The sequence below is a fragment of the Larimichthys crocea genome, chromosome XXII, assembly GCF_000972845.2.
Source record: "Larimichthys crocea isolate SSNF chromosome XXII, L_crocea_2.0, whole genome shotgun sequence".
Classification (NCBI taxonomy): Eukaryota; Metazoa; Chordata; class Actinopteri; family Sciaenidae; genus Larimichthys; species Larimichthys crocea.
In genome coordinates this window covers 15321978-15335826 of record NC_040032.1, presented here as the reverse complement: position 1 = coordinate 15335826, position 13849 = coordinate 15321978, and the positions used below count along the sequence as shown (strand labels likewise).

General features: G+C 41.7%; 2 protein-coding genes across 3 annotated transcripts in view; one reads left to right on the top strand and one right to left on the bottom strand.

The window, feature by feature from the left end:
- gabrb4 (gamma-aminobutyric acid type A receptor subunit beta4) overlaps positions 1-13849 on the bottom strand; it is a 190779-nt gene that overhangs the window by 88483 nt on the left and 88447 nt on the right. The window lies entirely within an intron of this gene.
- Positions 9049-13849, top strand: part of gabra3 (gamma-aminobutyric acid type A receptor subunit alpha3) — an 86158-nt gene continuing 81357 nt past the window's right edge. Inside the window, exon 1 of one of the 2 annotated variants that reach the window (XM_019259580.2) lies at positions 9049-9547. The gene's annotated coding sequence lies outside the window, so the exon portion shown is untranslated. The remainder of the gene's footprint in view (positions 9548-13849) is intronic. The other variant, XM_010732182.3, reaches the window with a different exon arrangement.

Sequence of the window (13849 nt, the reverse complement as noted above, 5' to 3'; positions counted from 1 at the left end):
TTGTTTTCCTTCCATCACAGCAACACACTGCTCTTTTTTATCTGCCTCTGAAGATGCCTTTGGCTGTTGATGAAAGCCCCGGCCACATTTTTTTTTTTTCCTTCTTCAAGCTTTAAATTGTTCACTGTTCAGCCTTAGCTGCAGGCTCAGGGTGTCTCTGCTGCCGCCATGCTTTTTACTTCCATATGCCTAATGTAAAGCATTTACTGCATCTTCCCCCATGGCACAGTGAGTTCTCCAAAGTAAACAGAAAGCTGAATGATGGGTCTTTGTAGAAGGTCGGGTCTTACAGGAAGGTGTTTGTTTTTCTTTGGCAAGCCGGCAAGTTGATTTTTGTATCCTTGCATTTCCCATCCCCTCGTGTGCCCGGGCTGACCTAACTTGTGCCTACTCAATGATTCTTTCTTATTTTCTTTCCACCTAAAATGCCATAATGATATATGGTTGTCTCTCACAACGCATCAATAATTTATTAGTGTTGGTTTACTTTGAATTACTACTTCCATGCACTGCGGCAAAATGCTTATGCTGCTGGTGCCAAGTGTATCTGCGTAAAGACTTTAACTTTGCATCCTCTTAGGACATATCACAAGAGCTGCGTGTTTCTCCTCTTTCCAGATAAGCTCCTTTCCCTCTTCATTTACTGAACTCATCCCATTTCCCTACTTAACATGCTGTTGTCTATAAAAAGTTGTTTTATAAAGTGATTTTGTTAAATAAAAACTACACTTAGAGTAGCATCGCCAATGGAATATTTCATTCCAAGGCAGTAATGAAGAGAAGTGCAAGTGACACAGGCTTTTATGTCATTTTGTGCAAATAAAATTTTAATGTGCGGCTAATTTAGTTAAACATGCAAGGCCGGTGCACACCGATGTTTAATTCAAGGAGCAATTTTAAGGGTTATTTTAGCTCACAGCTTAATTTGAAGATCTGAGGTTGCCATGTCTGTATGATTGCTGCAGGAAAATGTTTTCTTGCAGAAGTTGTTCTTCTGGGTATTCTCCAAAAAAAATCTTGAAAGAATACTTTCTGCTTCATAAAATCGACATCACAACCGCAAACTCTTTGAAGACTATAGCTGACTGGCAGCCAGGTTCTTTTTCAGTGATGTTGCATGAAGCGCAAATCACCAGGGCCTGTCTGAGGATGTACATCTATAAGAAGAGGATACTATGTGAACCTTTTTTTTGTTTTTTTTACTTGATGAAAGATCAAACCTCAAGTTAAAGACAGATACAAAATAAACATGCTCAACATACTTTGTCTTACAGTATATGTGCTTCCATTAGGTCGTATCATTAGCAAATGACATGACTAACTTTGAAACACTCCGAGTGAGATGAATTCATCTCTCTCTCTGATAGAGGTGCAGGGGTTTGCTTAGGGTGGCCTCAGCGTGTCATCAAGCCACCCTTTAGGACCGCCTACAAAATCCTGGACTGAAAACTGGTGACAAACTATTTTAATCTCTAACTTCACACTTCAGTAATGTATCATAAGTCAGTTTCACATGTTCTCAGCATCTATTTTCCAACTTATGTAATGCATTTTGAATTGAATTTGAATTGCCTTTACACCGACTTTAAAGGCATCTCCTATCACCCATTCTTGTTTCTTTCACCTGAGAAATATTCCCCAACTTCGAGCTGTCAATCACAACCTGAACTACAAATAATTATTCTCACTTTTATCATCCCGGCTACATTATTGTAACTTCCTTTTCACCTGCTCAGTATGGTGTCTCTGGACTGTCTACAACTGGCTGCAAGACTGCTGACCAGATCAAATGAACAACTCACATCACACACTCACGTTATCCGCTTTACACTGGTTTCCCATCAGGTTCTTGTTGTCACATATAGAGCCCTGCACAATCAGACACCAGAATACATCTCGAATATGCTCCATACTTACATCACAAGACGGTCACTCAGCTCTTCTGACTCTCGTACAGGACCGAAAACTAAAGGTGATTGTGCCTTTGAAGTGGCGGCTCTGTTGTAGCAGCTCCAAACACATTTATTCAAACTGTCCTTTCTTTCACCTGCTTTATAGTGTCCTCATGTTGCCGTTATTGCTGGCGTTTTATTGCTTATATTTATATTGCTCTTTTATGACCTTGCTCTGTGAAAAGTGCTATAATAAATATATTTATATATAAACATTACAATCTTCCTATATGAAAGCTGCACATGAAAACTTGGCTACATTGTGAAGGACAACATTTTGACAGACCAGAGGCCTTACTGTAAGTTATATAACTGCTATAATGTTTCCTGCTTTATAATGTGTGATACAGACAGAAAAGCCAATCAAAAAAATAAACAATAAGCATGAATTTAAAATCCTTATAATGACATTATTAGAATATGAGAAATAGGTCTCAGTATTCTCTCTTCATTTATACAAGGGGCATATATAATGTAGCTCTTCTTCCGCCATTATTAGACTTTTATGAGCACTGTCAATAGCGTTGTATTACTGTCACCGCAGCATCGTTACAGAGCCAAGCTTTTGCTCATTTTCTTTCCTTTAATATTAACATTAATTGTGCATTATTCATTACGTCCTTATTATTCTATTTAACATCAGCGGCTTAAATAGAGCCGAGATTGATGTTACTCCACAAAAAGAATTCTGTGTTAAAACAACAGAATTATACAGTTTCATCCCCCGGGGTCTTATTCCAAAGTTTCCTTGTACATTTTGTGCTTGTAGTGACAGTTTATGAAACTTCTCAGACTTACTTTGCTTTTTTTTCATTACAGTATTTTAAATACAGTATTATGTTTCTGTTGTCAATCCATCCATCCAGCCATCATCTTACCGTGAGCTCTTCCACACAGTTTAATCCACATCTAATTTGATTAGATTTTGGCTTTGGCACGTGTTGAATCACATATTGTGACTAGAGCTAAATGTTCAGACTTTACCGCTGTTTGCGGACGTGTTCTGAAATGTATGCAAGTGCTGAGAGTTGTCCAAACCCATAATTCATGCAGTCCACAAGGGGCCTCAAGTGGACTTTCCACAGAGTCTGCTTAGGATGCAGACTTCACTGATTATTTACCCATGATTCATTGCACTACAGACATGACATAGTTGCTGATTGCAGTACTTGAATCGTGTAAGCCAAATATAACATTCAACCACATCATTCAAACGTTTCCACAGCAATGAGTAAAAGCAGCAGCTTTTATACCCTTGCGGTCTTGCAGCCTGGCAGACATAACATGACGTGACGTGATGACAGTGAACACATCACACAGAAAGCACAACTGAAGTCCACGTGGACACTCAGTCTGCAAGTCCAGAGGGTGGACGTTTGAATCAGCCTTTGTAGTTTGTAACGCATATGTGGGCGGTCACATTTTCCAGAGTGAAAAGATGATAAAATGCTTCCAAGGTTGAAAGGAGTCAACAGTGGCAACAGGCTCGGCTCATGGAAATGTCAAACCGAGAGTAGCAGAAATGTGTCATGTGCCACCTCATGTGATGATGATTGGGGAGCATTGATCTGCAATAAAGGTTTGTAATGATTTTTGCCTTTATGATACCAGACAGGGAACATTTAACAGTGTAACAGTGTAACGGTGTTTGCCTGTGCATGGATTCATTTTTCTCATTAGCATAAAGAGCTCCTAATTGACAGCCAACATCCAGACTCCTCTTACAGTGCCGGCACATCTGATATTAGAGACAAGACATATCAAATTTAATTACTTGATATGTATTCTGGTAGACGTGAAGACAGGAAGCCGGTTTTTAATTGCTTATATTGGTGCCGTACGCTGATGTCGCCACAGAGCAAGAGGGTTTAAATCCCCTGGTGGACTCTGGAGTTTGCATGTTCTCCCCATGCCTGCGTGGGTTCTCTCCAGGTACTTCGACTTCCACCCACAGTCCAAAGACATGCAGGTTAATTAGTGACTCTAATTGATTGAGGTGTGAATGTGGGCGTGAATGATTACCTTTACCTCTCGCTGGAATCGACCCCCACAACTAGGATAAACGATTATTGAAGGTGGATGGATATTTTATCTGAAGGCACATGGTTATCTCCTGATAATGACACTGTTCAGCTGTAAATCAGCTTCTGTATGTTATTAAAATGTGTCTGTTAGAATAACAAAACATTGTTCCTGATATCTTTGATATCTACTTACAAATATACCACAGCTTCTGAATGAATGGTTGGTAATCCAGCTTAAAGTATGCTTGTATGACCTTACTAGTTTTAATAGCAGCATAGTACTCGTCTCTTTGCACATGAATTATTCAGAAGTCCAGTTTCACCAAGTATACTCCAGTTATAATGGACTGCTTCTGCATAAACATAATGAAGTGTATCTGTGTGGGTCTTTTAGGCTGCTCATATTATTGCATAACTACCTAGTTTAATAAAACATATTAAATTACCCATACAGTATATTGCCAAGCTAGAAAAGTAGTCCTGAATGAAACAACATCACAACTGGGAGCTTAAGTCAGACTGATCCAGGAGCACAAACCCTGTACAATCCCTCGAGAACTATTTTTGAGAACAAATGTAAACTTCTGTTCTGTGCTCGACAGCCAAATAGGCTACAACACACTTCTGGAACAAGCGGTGCTCACCTAGTCTCATGAGGCCCGCTGTACATATATACATCTGGGGACGACTGTGGAGAGAGAAGGGAGGGAGGAGTGGGGGTTTCAATATGTTCTTGGCCTTCATTTCTGTCATCTAATCAAGGGGCTGATTAAGCACCAGAATGCTGAGCGAATGCAATGAGCTTCATTTAACAAGGTGATGGGATAGAAAAGCGGCAGTACCCCCAAGTGCCAAGAACAAGGATTTGAGAAGCGTTGCTGTAGAGCGAAATGTTTGGCCATGAGCACCTCTCGTCTTCGTAGCTACACACATCTTGTGTGGAAAATGCCAAAGTCCCATCTGGGATTATTTTGAGCTAAATGGTCTGAATTGAGATCGCTGCTCGAGTGTTTGAGGGGACAGATGACAGTCGTGATGTCGTTATACGTTTAAGTACTGGCTAAATGAAAACGAAACCGAGAAAAATGGATTTAATAGATTTTGATTTACTGTATCAGCGACAAAGTGGAGGTATCTGTGCAGTCTTAGACTATGTGTGGACGATCTATACATGACCTCAAAAAGCCTTGGGCCATTTTCGTCACTGTATTTGCAGGAGTGAAGACTCCAGGGTGCCAGGAAACATGTAAAGCAGACAGACTGATGGATAGAGAGAGGGACTTGTTAACAAGGAACAATATTTTTTCAAAAGCAATTAGCATCAAGCTTCTGTTTTGGACCATGACAGTGTTTATGAGCTGAATCCCAAAAGCATTTGGTGATTAATTATACGGTTGACAATGATTTGTGTTGCTTGACTTTTTATGTGATGATCACAGCACTTCCCTTCCTAAAGCAATACAAAACATTTTAAAAGCTTGGCTTCTGTGGGAAAAAAAATGTGCACATTTCAATCAGAAATATTCTCAACTATAATTGTTAAGAAAAAAAAATGTTTACGCAAGTTGTATTTGGCGACTCTCTGCAGTTCCTTCTGTCAGAATCCACGCGGCTCAAGATGAAATCGCTCGGCGGTGTACCAGAGCTCTGCAAACACATATCGCTGACATGCGGATTGCACGTCATTATGAGCGCACAAGCCTACAGAAACATACCACTGCATGTGTATCTGATTACTTGGGTAACCAGAACAGGAAGAGGTCGGGGCGGTGGATCCACACAATGAGCAGTGTGACAGAACCACTGAATGACACAGGAGCTGATGGCTTAAATGAAGAGCTGCCAGCTTCTATGAACTCCCTGGCATTAAATGCTCCAAGTAGTTAGCGCTAATTAGGATCAGCTGATGGCTGGCTGATGTGGCATTGTGTTTCCAGCCTCAACTTGTCTGTAGATATACACACTTCCTTGCATTTTAACACATCGCATACATGACGTTGTTTTATGCATAGTGATGGAATTGATTGTTCATTCATTTAAACAGCTACTTAGAGTTGCCACAAGGCAGCTCCATAGTGGGTAGTTAACCGCTGAGTGGTCTCATGTGACGACACAGCGCGCCTCATCTGCAAGACGAACACGCTGCTTTGTCTTCATGAGGGAAAAAGCGTCACGTCTTCAAATCATCTGGCATTTTACTTGTCGGCCCTGACAACCCTCGCACCTGTGGCTCAGACCTGGGCACACACACACACACACATATCAATAATAATTATGAATGTCGGAAAAAACAGCAACCTCATTTCCAGGAATACAAAATGCTGAAAAGGTCACACTCATTAGACGTGGAGAAGAACGCGGGAGGAAACAAAAAAAGGTTGGTATCCAACAATGAGATTGCTTCCTAACATGAATTTCAGGTGTTCACACCTCGGAGCTGCCGAGTCCAAGCGAGAAAAGATGTAGTGGTCAACATTTTGACCACCTCTAGAGGCGAGCCCAGAAGTAGATGTTATCGAGTGATAAAAATTCCTCATTCACGTCCAAACTGAATTGGACCCTGACCACTGTTAAGTCTCAAGTCTACTTCTGGAGCAGTCTAGGCTGCAGGGATTTACAGCGTTTGGACCTGGAATGTGCTAAAAATGGCAGGTTCAGAGATGCATAAATGGTCAGATTTATGAGCGGATAGGGTTGAGAATACCTCAACTGCTAAATAATTCCAAAAGCTATTAGATGATAAAATGATCTCAAATGATTACAAATCTGGAATGATAAATATATTTCCCAAAAAGTCTGTGGTACAGTTTTTCAGATAAATATATTTCCCAAAAAGTCTGTGGTACAGTTTTTCACGGTATTTCGTGAACTGTAGTTCTGCTTTTTTTTTTTTTTTTTTTTTTTTTTTTTTTTCCAAAAGCCAACACACTTTCGTCCAAAAAGTTAGGACTAATTAACTAAAGTAGTCGAGACATACAATATCTCAGTGTCAGTTTTTCCAGAGTTTATAATTATTAGCCGGAGGACATGATAATTTTGCCGGCTCCGGGAATTTTTGAAAGGAAGCTAACTGTAAGGCACTTGGTAACTGTAGAAACTGTGGAACTGACACATTGGGGCTTGATTCATGGTCAGATACGTACTGAATATTAAAGAAGGTAAAGACAACTGTATAAAATGTGAAATGTCACGTTTCCAGCCGGTCATATTTGCAAATACTAAGTATGTTGGTTATACATAAAAACAAATAAAGGACTAGAGATTAAAGAAAAAGACTAGAGGGCAGCTTTCACAGCAGGTGGTTTGGATGATAGAGGCAGGGAACCATTTAGCTTTAGGATGTATGGGTGATTTTCACCCTAAAATTAACACCTAAAGTCTGGCTCTGTTCGTGGCTCCTTGGCAGAAATGGCCGGCACCTCTCCCTCTCCTCGCCTACAGGAGCTCACTCCAAATCAAGTTTGTTATAGCCTCTAATTACAATTACAGTCTCGAAGGGTTTCACAATGAAACATTAAATGAAAATGATAAATGAAAATGGCAACCCAACCTCAGACCCTTAGCAACAACGACGGGGGGAACCTTTCCACGGCAACTTAATTAGGGATAAGATCGAGGGGGGACCTTGGGGTGGACCTCACAGCGAGGAATCCCACGGTTCCCTTTCCCTTCCAGAAGCGTGGCACAGCATGCTGTCAACAGGTTTGCTCTCTTTAAGATGCACAATGCTTCCTGTTTTTGGCACAGACGTGGCAGACAGAACAATTTGTGAGCCTCTTTTTATCGGTAGAAATATGGATTTGTACCGGCTCAACCGCATTTGTTTAAAAGTCTGCCTGACTTTCTTTTTTTTTTTTTTTTACAGCTATGCAAGTTTGTCAGAATCAAGCTGTTGTCAAACCACAGGAAGCAAAATGAAAATAAGCTCTGTCTTTTAAAAACAGTGAACCGATTCTTTCATTTTAATTCACTAATGGCTGCAGTTTTCTTTTACCTGAAGGTTCAGGTATCATGTGAGTGAAGTCTCAGCGTGCTCTGTCTGCGAAAACCGCTCATTTATTACTCATGAATGCGAACTGTTTATTTGGTTTACCACTTACTACATTAGTCTGACTGCACGAGCATCCAGAGCACCGATATTATCAAGGACTACTGCTGTTTCTACAGCACAAATACTGTACATGAAACGGTCAGCAGGGATATTGGGATATTTGGAAGAGCTTTAATGCTTTTAACCGACAGTGTCAGCCGGAGAGAGACATGAAAGGTGTCAGAGAGAGGGGACGACATGCAGCCAAAGGTCGTGAGTTTGAATTGAACCCAAACCGTGGCAGCTAAGACTCAGAGATTTAGAACTATTTGACCAAAAAAAAAACACGAGAGCAACATGTGCGTTATCCAACAAATCCTAATCGACTGCAGCTGTAATATTTTATTTAAATATGAGTTGAAACCTGACTGAAGGGTTGATCATATCAGTTTTTTGTCTGTTTTTGCCAGGTGTGATGCATTTGATTTTGTACATTAAGCGGCAGAGAACAACAATCAGGTCAGAGACTGCTCGCTGCTGGAAACAAACATTCGCACAAACACACCTGGGAGTCGGTGCGGTGCGAGCGCACTCTTGTACTATTTGCTGCCGCGTGAGCAGAGGTTAGGGGTGAAATTACATGTCTTGCACAAGGGCACCTTGGACATTTGAAGGTGAAAGGTCTCATTTGTCTCCACCCAGTATCCAGATTTAACCTTAGCTCATCTCATTGATTAGACCACACACCACCCTCAAGGTCACAGAGTGGATCTGATCTGCTCCCATTTCTTACTACTGCAATGACTCAGATGAGATTGCTATATCACTGTCAGCAGCAGCAGCAGCAGCAGCAGCAGCAGCAGCAGTAACAGCAGCCGCTCACAGGCTTGGCATCTCTGTTTAGTTGTGGATGGACCTTGGGCACCTGCGTCAGTGATCAAACCTCGCGGACTCCGCTGAATAAAGTGGGCCCACTCACTGCTTTCTATCGCCTGGGAGGCTGTTGTGCAATAAGCGCAAAAAAAAAAAAAAAAAAAAAAGGAGGAGGAGGTGGTGTTGGTGAGGGTGGTGGTGGTGGTGGGGGGGTGAAAGAGTCCCTTCCAGCTGTCGAGAGCATCACTGACAAACTGGTCGGTTAACAGTGAGCCCCCCTCTCGCAAGCGTCCACCGCATGTCCATGTGGGCACATTGACGCGCCTGACAGAGCACAGCCTCTAAAGCAGCCCTCGGGTTCAGGGTTTGCCCCTCCTGGCCAGCACCAATCTGAGATGGTTAGAAGGAGGGGGCGGGAAGGTTAGTTTGAAGAGGGCAGAGCTTTGCGAGAGAGGACGCCGATTTCCCCTATTATTTCACCGCTGGAAGAAGAAGAAGAGAAAGAAGAAGAAGAAGAAGAAAAAAAAAAGATCCAAACCCAGTGGACAGTAACAGCTGAGGGGAGAAATCAGTCGGACCAAACGTCAGAACCTCATTAACTCCAAAGGAAAGCCAGTCGGGAGAGAGAAGAAACAGCAAGAAGAGAGGACAAACCTTTACAGCTGCTGGTGAGATTATTCTCTCTGTTTTCCTTTTGAATGTAACGTGATCTGTTAGGGTTACGCACATGACCGTTTGTTTGGATAATAGCCGGAGATGGTTGCAAATGCGCTCAATGGTAATGTTTCATTCACATGCAACAACTGCTGTTTGTGTGGCTACCGCAGCATAATTGATGGTTTAACAGGTCTCTCTCTCTCTCTCTCTCTCCCTCTCTCTCTCTGTCTCGCATGCTGAGGTGGGGAGTGATGCTGATGAGAGGATGCGGCGCTGCATGTGCATGTTACAGCTATGTGTTTTTCCCCCCTCTCTTCTATGCCTGCTATGATTTTAAATGCTTATTGGGAAGTGTGGTTTGTGAGCAACAAATGTGTTTGAGGGGGAACTGCAGTTGAGACGATGGCGTGGTGGTTTAGATGCTTTTTTTTTTTTTTTTCTGGAAGCTTTGACTTCTCAGGACAGTCAGATGTGCAACACAATGCGACACTGCACGGGCTCGAGCGGTAATTGCTACTTTTTCCTCGTTAATGGGCAATTAAACGACGGCGCGCGTGACGTTTCTGATAATAATAATGATAATAATAATAAAACCTGCACCTGCACGTTAAACTCCAGCCTCGTGTGTTGATCCACGCTGGAAATCCCGTTACCGCAACCAGTGACAACACTGTTGAGCAGGGGGGTAACTTAACCTTGAATAACAACCGAAGCCCACCCCTCTCTCTAATAAACACACACAGGCATGCACGGACACAACAACAACAACAACAACAACAGTGGTTCTGTGTTGCATCTTTCCTAACAGATGCAAAAAAAAAAAAGAAAAAAGAAAAGACTAACAAAGAAGAAAAAACTAACATTCCCATGCTGCCAAGCGTTTTTCCCCCCACTTCAGATTTGCACCTTCTGAATTATTTAAACTCAATATAGTTGTGTGTTTTGCTGGAGCAATGAGGAGACATAAGCCAGCCTCATTAAAAAATATAAAATCTCTCTCTCTCTCTCTCTCTCTCTCTCTCTCTCTCTCTCTCTCCCTCCCCTCTTCTCCCTCACCCCCTCCTCTCTGGGGTGACCATGTATCCAAGATAGTGTGTTAATGGCACACATATGCTGAGCAACAACCGGAATGATGTTTCAATAACATCAGACCCAACAGCTTAAATAATTCAAATCTTCCTAAAAAAAAAAAAAAAACATCTTGCAGTCCAAGTCCAAAAAAAAAAAAAAAAAAAACCTGCCAGACCAATCCCAAAAAAAAAAAAAAAAACACACATTAAAGTGGGTCAACACAGACTCCACAAGCCAGACACACTCTCAGAATGACTGTTGCATTGTCGTTTTGTCGTCTGTTCGCTGTCCAAGAAGAAACACGGCCGCATGAATAGGCAACAAATGGTTTCCACGCTGGAAACCACCCAGCACCCACGCTATTAAAAATGATTTTTGACGCACCCGTGAGCACAATTGAGTATATGACAAACAAACCTGTTGGTTCTGCATATTTATAAAAGGCTGTGTGCACAGGTGAAAGAGCACATTCAGACACTTCAATGAGGTATAACGGTTCATTAGTCTTTGCTTCATCTTTTCCTGCTTCTCAACAGGCCGATGTCAGAGGCCATGCTCTGGTCTTAATTACTGGACATCATCCAAATCAAGGTTATGAGACATATTTCATCCTGAGGATCACTTTACACTCTCCGCTCTGTCCTTTTGCCTGCCATATTTTTAAGAAGTTCCTCCTCTGCACATCACATATTCATGTTTTTACCACACCTCTCACTTGATGTAATGCACAGTCATCTGTAGCACCTTGCAGCCTTTTCTCTCTGCCCCCCCCTCCTGCTGCCATCTCTCAGCCTGCACGCTACACGGCTCATAATGCGATGACTCCCCAGACTCATGAGTGTGACCACAAGTAAATGACTTTTCTCAGCCAGTTTCTTCATCTGTTGAGACACACAGAGCCCCCTTCTCACAGTAAACGGCTGTGCGGTGGATGGCAAGCAAACTCAGATTTATTGTCCAGCAGGGAATGTGTCAGAGAGAGCAGATTTTGTTTTGGGAGAAGGTGTTATCTTTTCAGAGAGTTACAGATGGATATGTTGTGCTCCTGCGACTTAGTGAACCCTGCTACATCTGAAGTGGAGTGATTAGAGGATCCGTTTGTAATTGCAATTCATTGGATTGTGCATGCAGATGCAGCCAAATAAAACGTGTAGCAAAGACAAAGGCAGATTGTTGCAGGGATTAGCATTTCTATATTGTTCCTCAAGGCGCAGTAAGGCACGATGCAGCCAAATGCAAAGTTTCTCGAGTGATTACAAAATAAATGGAGATAATGTCTCCCAGAGTGTTAGAGGAAAACACTGTCTTTGTGTTCTTTTCTTTTCTGCTGCTCATAAATGAATGTTAATGTTTACATCATGCTTTGGAAACAGCTTCAGTGTGCTAAATGACAGAGTTACCCCTCCACTGGTGTTCACGTTTGCACACATCGCCCTACAGAGAAGCTTGTTTTGGAGATGTCAATATGTACCAAGATCCACCACACAGCTCAAATGGAGATGAGAGGCATAAAGCTAGTAGCCTGATGATGATAATGATAACAGCTGACAGGAGGTAATCACGAGAGCCCTCTAAGTATATTGAGGCCCCGACCAAGATCATGTCAGTCATGACCAAGAGGCTTTGTGGGGAAATTTACAGCTTGGCTCCACAGGGGCAAAGATGATGAGAAGTGGAACAAAGCAGGAGAATACAGACGGGGGAGAAATGGAGACACACTTTACTTATCCGGCTCAACCAAACATAATTCATAGGATGGAGGGAAGAAATGGAATATTTTAAAGTCGTGGAGTGCTTTTGCATCACTGAGAATTTCATATTCACTGCCTGCAGTGATTTTACTTACCTCACTCATTCTCTGTTTTGGTGAGCTCCCCATCATTTCCTCATTTATGCTCAGGAGAGGAGTAAGATTAATCACCAATGATGTTACCTTCCAGACGCCCACTGATTCATAATCATTTCTGTGATTGTTGCTGATCTTGATCCTGCAGAAAATTCCTGCCACATCTGTAATTTGTTACATAAAAACCGCACAAACAGATTACTTGTATTACGATATTTTATTTTTGGCAGAGACAGAGGAGTCCTGACAAGGACGATCTCATGTGAATGCACATCCCAGTAATTCAGGGACTGAAAGTGCTTGCCAGAACTGCATCAAATATTTTCCAACAAGTACATTATGTGCAGAGCAAATCATCGCCTATTGTTTGATGAAAGACTGTTGGAGCATGTACCACAGTTTCACAGTTAAGCCAAATGATCTTGTTAGATAATCATTAACATTAGATTTGACATTTAAAAGAAAGGTATATTTTTTCTATTTGGCTGTCGACTCGTGTCTAAAGCATTTTTGGAGGGGGTGTAGAATAGCCGCAAAAATGAATTTGTGTGTTTTAGCACCCTTTCCTCTAAACGAATTCATTCATCCCCTAACAACACCTTCGCTCAGGATCCATTATTGTCACCACAGATGTTCACCTTTTGTTTCACACACTCTGTTTGTAGTACATCGAAAAGGAGGGAGGAAATCGCTTTCACAGAGTCATGTTCAAGAAATCACAGATCCAACAGGCGTTTAAATTGAGCTTTTCAAATTGAAGCCACTATGAAATCAGCATGTTTTGTCCTGAAGGTTTTTTTGGAATAAAATCGTCTCTATTTTGATTTCATAGAGTTTTTTCCCCCCTCAAGATGCTGCGTACATATGTAACTGGAGGTTGTAGAAAATATAACGCCACCATGCTCTTGCTTATTTTCAACTACTCTCCTTAATCACACGTCTTTCAGGGTTTGCTGTGACCTTTAAGGTTGACAGTCAGAATCTCTCAAATGTCAGAATCTTCCAGGAGCCTAAAGCTTCATACCTATACTGAGGCGCAATGTCTACCCTGAGAAACTATTCACATTGTATTATACACAGACCTGAAATGGTGCTGAGAAAGACAAATGCTGTATTTAAAACTGTAAAGCCATTTGAAAAATAGTTTGTCCAGTGAAGAATTGCCCTAGTCACACATTAATTTGATTAGCTGGCCCAGAAAAAAGGAAGCAAATCAATAAATATTGGACTTTAGATTGAAGCTGGCAGAGGATTAAGAGGTATTTTAGGCCTTTCAAGTCAAAGACAATGAGTGTTAGATTTTGTTCCTGATCCAGGTAAGCGGAAAATGAAACAGTGCTTGAAGGTTATAGACCAGCAGGTGCATATTTTGTGAATCAGGGTGCATGGCACAATT